Consider the following 9,132-nt stretch of genomic DNA (forward strand, 5'->3'; position numbering starts at 1 on the left):
TGTAGGACAACTATTCGTGGTCACTTTTCACGAAATTATTTCCCAACAAACGTTTTTATGTATATCTATTCAAGGAATCTTCGGAAAATAAGAAAAAAAAATCAATTAACAACAAAATACATCCCCACAAACCAACAAAAAATTGCTTACCCACGACCATTGACCCCTATCAAATAAAATGATGAGCAGGATGCCACTCCTCTATTTCATAAACATATTCTTAATGACAGACTGGTACCTAGCCAATATAACTTCATGTAATTGTGATGCCACTCGTGCATATCCTTAATTTATTATATATTTTTTGTTGCCTTATTTGATTTTAAAAGCTCAAAAATGCGTCCTTATTTACCTTTCAGAATTCTACAAATGCTAAAAAGTCAATTAAAAATGGATTCTTCAACGTTTATTTACACAGAACTTCATTGATTATTAATGCAATAACTTAAATAATTCTTAGTATTGTAGGTAGCAACGATGGGACAGGGTATATATTTCTTGTTTTTTATAGAAAACATTGCAATTTCTATCGTCTCCTGACAACTGTACCAATTTACTCAGTCGGTTCTTAAAACTAGCAATTCTAAAATTATAATTTATCTTTGGAAGAATAAAGTGAGATCCATCAAATCCGGTTATAAATAATAGAGATAAAATCTTTTAATGATCGCAACAAATATTAAATGACATTTCATTTATCAATGAACTTGAATCTACACTACATAGGGATGCTTCCATATAATTATGATTAATCATGGCTTTGTTATTCTTGAGTAGAAGATTAATAAAGAATTTTCCTATATATTTCTATATTAAACTTTGGTCGGCCATTATGGCCCTGTCCTACCCCCGGGGTCATGATTTGAAAAAAAAAACTTGAATCTGCACTACCTGAGGATGCTTTCATATAAATTTGATCAATCATGGCTTCTTTATTTTTGAGAAGAAGATTTTTGAAGATTTTACCCATACATTTCTATGTAAAACTTTGGTCGGCCATTGTCAACCCGCCCTACCCCAAGGGGTCATGATTTGTACAAAATTGAATCTACACTACCTGAATATGCTTCCATAAAAATATGCGCAGTACTGTTAAGGCTTCCCGGAGCTAAAAATGCATTTAAAACATAACTACTTCATTACAAAGCTGATTTTGAGGGGTTTTTTTTACGTTATGTACTTCAGTGCGCCAAATTCATACAGAGAATCTCCTTGGATGTATATGAACATATTTGTTACGATGTCACATGACCTTGTTGATCACGTGACGGTCATTTCTTCTTTTTTGAAATGTTTCTTAAAATCGCTTCGGGGCAGGCTATTAACACAATTATTATTAACTTTTTGTCACATAAATAAACTCGTTGCATCCTTGTGAAACCGAAATGTGCTTGGGGAAAGTTATACGATTTCTTTGAAACAAGTTATTCATATTAACTTCAACTAACCGACAAATCTGAGGGTATTTTCCGCTGAATATCGTCATCTGTTTTAAAACAAAGCCATCATACATTTTTCCCAAGCAGGATTCAGTTAGAGGGGAAACTTCTTTTACATATTTCCACAAAAGATATCAAATAAATTTTCAATAACAACCTGGGCCAGGTTCTTTTATAGACCTATTATGAATTCTGCCTCTGTCCACGGGTATAAAAAAGGGTAAATGTCAAACGTATATTTTCGTAGGGAGTTTGAAAACACTGACTCTTAAACAAGAGTAATAAAGCAAAGTTATCTAAATTATTCGGATATATTAGACTTTGACAAAAAATGGTAAAAACACGTTTATTTTATACTAGCATTCTGCAACTTTATATGCAGATTGAAATAAGGTGTAAAGTTTATGACACTCTCCCAATCATTACAGATCAAGTATGCAGTGACTTGACGTCATTTTCAATTATTACGTCATACATTTGTAGTTCAGAAAAGTTCATGCAGAGAGTACACCACAATATTCTCTGGGAATCTTTATAGTACCTGCGTGATCAATCATGGCTTTGTTATTCTTGAGAAGAAAATTTTTAAAGAATTTTTCTATGTATTTCTATGTAAAACTTTCCTGGCCCAGTGGTTCTTGAGGAGAAGATTTTTTTAAAAATACCATTAACTTTTCACTAATTACCTCCCCTTGGAAGAGGGAGTGGTCCTTCATTTGAATAAACGTGAATCCCCTTCACCTAAGGATACTCTGTGGCAAGTTTGGTTGAAATTGGCCCAGTAGTTCTTGAGAAGAAGATGAAAATGTGAAAAGTTTACAAACAGCTAGACAGACAGCTATAGACAGACGGACGCCGGACAAAATGTGATCAGAAAAGCTCTTGAGCAAATTCCTGATCCTTTGACAAATTTTAGGTTAAGCAAGGGGTATTTGTCAAAAAGGGGCGACCAATCTTCCATGGGTTATTTCTTTATTAACTAGCTGAATGGGCCCGTCAGTAAAAGACCTTAAGGACTCGGAATTCTCACAATCATATGCTTGTCTAGGGCCCTTGTAACACAGCTTAAAACCAAAATGAAAACCTTCCGAGTAATTCAGGTACAAATGCTTTGCAAGCTTAAGACAGGCAATTTTTAGGGGTATCTGAAAGACTGGGTTGATGCGAGTCTGTTATAGGTATAAGGGGCTGCTTGAGCTTCTGAGGTCAAGGAGCACCAATCTGACTTCGTGTTTGACAACATAAGAATTGATGGAGAGTGAGTTATATTCTTGTTCTTACTGTGTGGGTGTGGCTGTGAGCAAAGGATACACGTGTGACTGTATTGACATTGTTGTCTTGGATATGCGCCTTTATAATTAAAATCATAACACTTGAGTGTTGGGGGATTGGGTTCTGATCCCTGCACAGTCTGCACCATCATAGGTCTGTTGTACATATAGGCAATCACAACTCCACTACGGAAAATGATAATTCAAGATTATTCTCTTTTTTAAGTTGGAACTTCATGTCATAGTCCCGCCAGACTAACCCCATAATACGACTAGCGCCTTAATACTGCTGCATGGAGATGAGCGGATGCATAAATCGTAGAAAAGATAAGGAAAGTGTCAGTCCATACTTGTATGTCCGTAACGGTTTTTGCTCTAGGCGTAGTCGTGACTGCACGTTTCCCGTCTTTTAGAGAAAAACTATTTGGTGTCATCATTGGGGTCAGTTTCTGGGGCATTATTAAGCATTGTACCTAATGTACTCGTTATAAGCAATCTTAATTTTTACATGGTTTGGGACGTTGTGTCCTAACTCATTGTCATAGCTGGGTACAGCTGCCCTACCCCTGCGAGACGATCATGAATAATTCATGAATTTCCTTGAATTTTTCATGAATTTTGTTCATGAAATGTTCATGAAATATTCATGAAGATCCTATGAACTTATTATTGGACATTTTCAAATCATGAATTTTTATTCATGAAAGAAAATTGATGAATATTCATGAATATTTTTTTTTTCATGAATAATTCATGAAGAGTCATATTCATGAAGATTCATCATTTCAAGAATGTCCAATAATAAGTTCATTGGATCTTCATGAACTGTTCATGAATAATTTGATGAATTTTTCAGTAATGTTCATGAATGAATAAAATTCATGAACCACTAAAATTCACGAATATTCTTGCTTATTTGTAAACAAAAAATGCAATATTCTTATTCATGTTTATTCATGAAAATGCATGAAGTCATGCTAAAAAAGTAACAGTAGATGCTTTATAATACAGCATCTTGAAAGATTTCACAGAAATGTTGTTTGTTTTCCAACCATGGCAACAAAATCTTTGTTAAAAAACTTAAGATTAACAGTTCTGACATATTAAACCATAGTAAATGAGTAATGTAGTTCATTCCTGGTAAAAGTATAAAAAATTTCAATTCAAACGCAACTCTTGGCAGAATGTTTAACCTTACTTGGTCAAGAGGAGAGGGGGGTCCTTCCTCAGCATGTTTCAAAGTGTGTTTTAATGCCAGAAATTGAACAGTTTTTAATTCCAGTCTAGGAGAAAAGTTTGTTCAGTACCAGGGAAACAGTTTTAAGTGCTTTCAAGCAGTTCGAGCAGAGATGGTCAATTCAAAAATCCTTAGTGTCTCTCCATGTGGAATTTCCAGAATTTCATCATTTGGATCCTTTGATTGAATATCATTCATATTTTCAATTCTTTTTTTCTTTCTTTTTCAAGAGCTCAGATTTTTTTGCAGCCAGAGTTTCTTGTCTTCTGCTCATCAACATTTGTGAACTGCTTCTCTTTTTCCTTCAAAAAGAAAGATTTTCTGAAATTACCCATGGTTGTAAAACATAAGACTTTTTTGTGTATTTTCTTGCATTTTAGTTTCATTTAATTTTGCATCAGAGGCACTTCCAAATTAAAACATTCTGAATGGAATTTAAGCCTATTTTCTTGGACCGCCATTTTGTAGATCAATCGGGCCTATGAATGTTTCGAGTCTCAGTCTATAATTAATGTATGTTATATGGTTGGATCCAAACTCAAAGCAAAGTTAGACAAAACTTTCATTTAAAAAAAAGACACATTAATTTTTTTTTACAAATAGACAGTAACATTTAGCCTACAGACAGTTTTCTGACTCAGTGATTGCCTCCATTTTTGTCACTCACCAGTTATGAAGTAAATCAATCCTATATATAGTCTTCCTTCTTCATATTCTGTTATTTTCTTTAAAAGTTGACAAAGATCAGTGACTATGCAAATTATAGATCACAAATACCCATCCTTCCACTCTCGAAATTCCCACTTCCAACGTCTCGCGCGTTTTCAAGTTTGCGCCTTTTCAAAATTGTACGGTAGAGCTAAGAAATACGTTAGTTTCGAATTTCCAAGATTTCTGTTAAAAAAAAATTAAAAAATACTATCTGAATAATTTTCACTGAAAATACAATTTTTTTTATATCAAAATAAGTTTTATCAATGAAGAATTCGAACTTTTTACGTCATCAATTAAATTGGACTAAGATTACAATAACATCAGGATCGAAGTCGGGCTCGATGAACAATTAATTTTAACAACACCGAAATTCTTCATCATGTTGATGTTCCACAGAAGGAAAGTTGGAACGAGTGCCACGAACAGGAGGATCGTGGTCAGCTTGGGATGGAAGAAGATGACGACATTTTTAAGACCGGTAGGTACAATATTGTACAGTATTTTATGTGTCCTCGAACGAAAAATGTTTCTGCTACTTTTGATTAATCCGGGCACCATACATAAAATGCCCGACGGTGAAATCGTTAGGACAAGCACTATTTCTGTAATAATTATTTAACAAGTCTATATATATCATTAAGATTATTGATTTTAACCCGAATTTCCTTGCTTGGAATCGAACTGATGTCAAGAATTTTACCTGTACCTTCCTTTGTTCAAGATAACATTTACAGAGTATGATGTACATGTAATTAATTATTTATTTTGTAATGCATGTTCATGACCATTTTTCAGCTCTTATCTTGTATGTTTCGATTGTTTTAATAGTTGCTGCATTGCCTGAGATGATTTTCACAGTCCTGGCCTTTGATAAAGTGCATATACATGTAGATGCTTAACCAATCAGTCACTAGGCTTGTGAATATGGTGAGAATCAGCTCAAATTATCATTCAAAATAAAGAAACTAACTTTGATTTTATTAATCTATGTCTTTAAGCATAAGATTAAAAAAAAATAGTGCAACTATGCCAAGTGAACAACATTCAAAGATTTTATATTCTCAACATGCCTAATTTCCATATCCTTATTATTTTTAACAACGAATTCTAAAAGGTAATCTAAACATGCTAACTGCATGGGTATGTATAATTATTTTAGATCAAATATAATCAAAGATATCATCTTCTATGAAGTATACATGCATTTTACACAGGAATCCGGATGCTCCACAAGATTTAGGACAAGAACTGTATAAAAAATGGTAAGATTTCTTCATTATTTTCTTAATCAATAAAATCACATGAAATAAAATTAATTTTTTTCAATATTAGTCAGGCATTTAGCTTCAGCTCTAGCCTTTTCATTTAAGCTCAACTGAGCCATGTTAAGGCCTAAGTGAGTTTTTTGATCAGTGTCACAGTCTTGTGTTTGTCTGTTGTCTATAAACTTTTCACATTTTTACATTTATCAGAATTAATCCTAATTTGAACAAAAAATTGCAAGATAGTGAATTTATATTCTACAGTAAACTGATCTGCCAGGTAGAAAAGAACAATTGTTTTGTAGAGCTTTAGTTTATTATTTGTCATATATTTATACGGATATCAATAATGATACATCTTAAATGGTCATCTCCTATTTCAGAAATTGTGCAAGGAAAGTTTGAAGTGTCAGTTGGAATGATCAACATCGAACTTGCTGAGTTTTCGTACTAAAAGTGAATCCGTTGGTGACGCCAATTATCTGTCAACCCTCTATTGCAAATTTCATGGGATATCTGAGGATGTGATTCTAGCAACATGTCAGAAGTTTTGTATCTTCCATAATTGGGATCTTTGGCACGTACATTGGTGGAAAATAGCAAATGTTCATTTTATGGGATCTTTCTATCAATGTAGTTGTGTACTACATATATTTTTGCATTTAATACATGTGTTTGTCACTCTAGTCACTAACTTTGTACAGTAAATGTACATGGGATACTGGCACTTTATTGTAAATGTATATACTGTTGAGGTTTCAATGACCTCTCCCAATCCTTGGCCAATGTCATTTAATGAATCTAACCTCTTATTTAAAAAAAATGCATACTTTAGTTTACTACATACATGTATGTCATAACTTGATTATCACTAATTTAACCAAGGCGATCCCCCAGTAATCTTATTTTTTCTTGGATATTTCTGTTAATAACCTTTGATGTAAAATACTTTGCAGTTTCATTGAGAATACATACATTTAAAAAAGTGTGCTTATATTGTACATCTGAATGGTATATGCTATTATATTTGTCTTAAAAAACATTGTAAAAGAAACTGTAATTTTTTTATTTTGCAACTTGTTTAAAATTTGTGTTAGAGAAAATTCGGTCGCACAAAGTTGTGTGATGAAAAACGACATTATTTAAAGCACATTATGATGAATATAACTGTTTAATTTAAATTATGAAGAAACATAAATAATAAATTTGACAAAAAATGCTGTCAATGGTGATGCAGTGTTTGTTTGATTAAAATCAAATAAAAACACGAAATGTTTAGAGATTTCATGATTTATTTTTTCAGAAAGTTGGTGAAAGAATGTTATTAAATTTAAATTATGCCAGAGGCTTGTTCAACAATTGCATCTGCATGCAAAAGTTGCATTATGAGAGTAATGAGTGTTTTCTGTCAATCATTTTTGTCAATTATTTTAGTCTTCATGAAAATTCATGAACATTCATAATACCTTGAACTCTACATTTTTTCTGTCTTTAAAATGAAAATTACCAATATTCATATAAATTCATCATTTGTTCATGAACTACATTTTATGAATATATTCATGAATAAAGTTCATGAACCATCTTTATGAACCAGTCATGAACCGTTCATGAACACATCATGAATGTACATGAACGATTCATAAAAGTTCCTGAAATTATGAATTTCACCTCGCAGGGGTACATACACTAGATGTAATTGTATCACCTGATATTTCGTCCAAAATTGGGGAGGATGCTGGTTCTACTGAATCCCTCGGTGATTCCTTTATCAAAGCTGGTACGCTTTCAGTGACCTGTCTCAGCTTGTGTGTTGTCAACACCGCTGCTTGGGGAGATGCTGGAAGGCTGCTAACGGGTAATTCAGAATGGGCATGTGCTGGAGGATCCAACAGCAATGAGGGGGCCGATGGTGCAGCAACAACATTCATTGATCGAGAACCCCGTCCTCTCCTTTAACCTTTTTTGCGTGGCCTGATTATTGCCGTCTGATTTGCGCTTCGGCGTTCTGTCTATCTAGTCTTTGAAAGTTTCAGCGTCAACTGATGACACAATGTGTTGTGACGTCAAACGTTCTGTTAATGTAACACTAATAACCCCGGGAAAAAGTGGAATAATACTATACAGGTTGGCTAAATTACACTCACAGGCAACCAAATCAAAATTAAAACAAGAAGCCCATGGGCCTTATAGGTCACATGAGTATCATGTAACAACTTTCCAGCGATTGTATTTGGTTCGTGTTTTAATCCAAAAGCCATGAAATTCACAAATTTTGAAAGAGGCACCATTGCTTATCAAAGGGCAGATTTCAAAGCATTAATTTATTTTTAGTCAAAGTAACCCCCTGGTACCCCTGACCCAGCGGCCCTGAAATTATCTATTTTGAAAGAGCCCCTTTCTTCATTATAAGGCCAGCATTTTTTTAATGTTTAGGTTTAGTTATGAACATGAGAATAAAAAAGTCCCGAAGGAGAAGGAAGTAAAAAAAAAATTTTGATAAATCAATTATTAACATTTGTACATTCTTTTTTAATGCTAATCTAATAGACTCCTCACCACTGGACACATAATGCTTACAAATAGGAAAGTAGAACATTTAATTGCTTATTTCATCATCTGCCAGTTTGGGCCAGTTATATAAATTTTATGATGTTGATCAAAATATATTTTTAAAAATCAATTCTTTAAAAGTCTTTCAATATATCTTCATTTTTTTAATATGTGTTAGGTGAATGTGTAAACATTGTTCTAAAATTTACTTGATGCCTAAAATTATAATTCCTATCATAAAACATACAGGTATTGGGGAGAAGGGTGAACATTTTTTCAATTAAGTGTAAAATAATTTTTCTGGCTAATACAAATGATACTACATGCCTGTAATATTTGTATATTCTTGCCTTTTAATAGTTAATTTTTTTAATTTCTTCAGGTTATTGTTTATTTCTTCCTCAAATGGACTTAACTTCTCCCATAGTTTTATTCAGTACATCTGATGAATAAGCAATCCTTTTCTGAAGAATGATGCTTAGACTGTAAGCTATAACAGAGACCTAAACAATGTAGCTGGCAATATGCAATAGCTACCACGGGCTGTTTAAAACCTGGGGAGGAAAATAATTTACAGACAGATACTTTTGAAACGAATACATAATTATCTCACCAGCATGTCACTGTGCAACGAAGTCGTCAGCATTTTATTTGTC

The 9,132-nt window shown here is 33.2% G+C and overlaps 1 long non-coding RNA gene across 1 annotated transcript; it reads left to right on the forward strand.

Annotated features, from left to right (window-relative positions):
* The first annotated feature begins 5,034 nt into the window (after positions 1–5,034).
* On the forward strand, positions 5,035–6,929 carry LOC134276097 (uncharacterized). Its single transcript, XR_009993979.1, has 4 exons — positions 5,035–5,139; positions 5,490–5,588; positions 5,876–5,923; positions 6,307–6,929. It is a non-coding gene; the product is annotated as an uncharacterized LOC134276097 (long non-coding RNA).
* Positions 6,930–9,132: the final 2,203 nt, after the last annotated feature.

This window comes from Saccostrea cucullata, unplaced genomic scaffold, assembly GCF_032062105.1.
Source record: "Saccostrea cucullata isolate Sc308-1 unplaced genomic scaffold, CSIRO_AGI_Scuc_v1 ctg8847, whole genome shotgun sequence".
NCBI classification, from domain to species: Eukaryota; Metazoa; Mollusca; class Bivalvia; order Ostreida; family Ostreidae; genus Saccostrea; species Saccostrea cuccullata.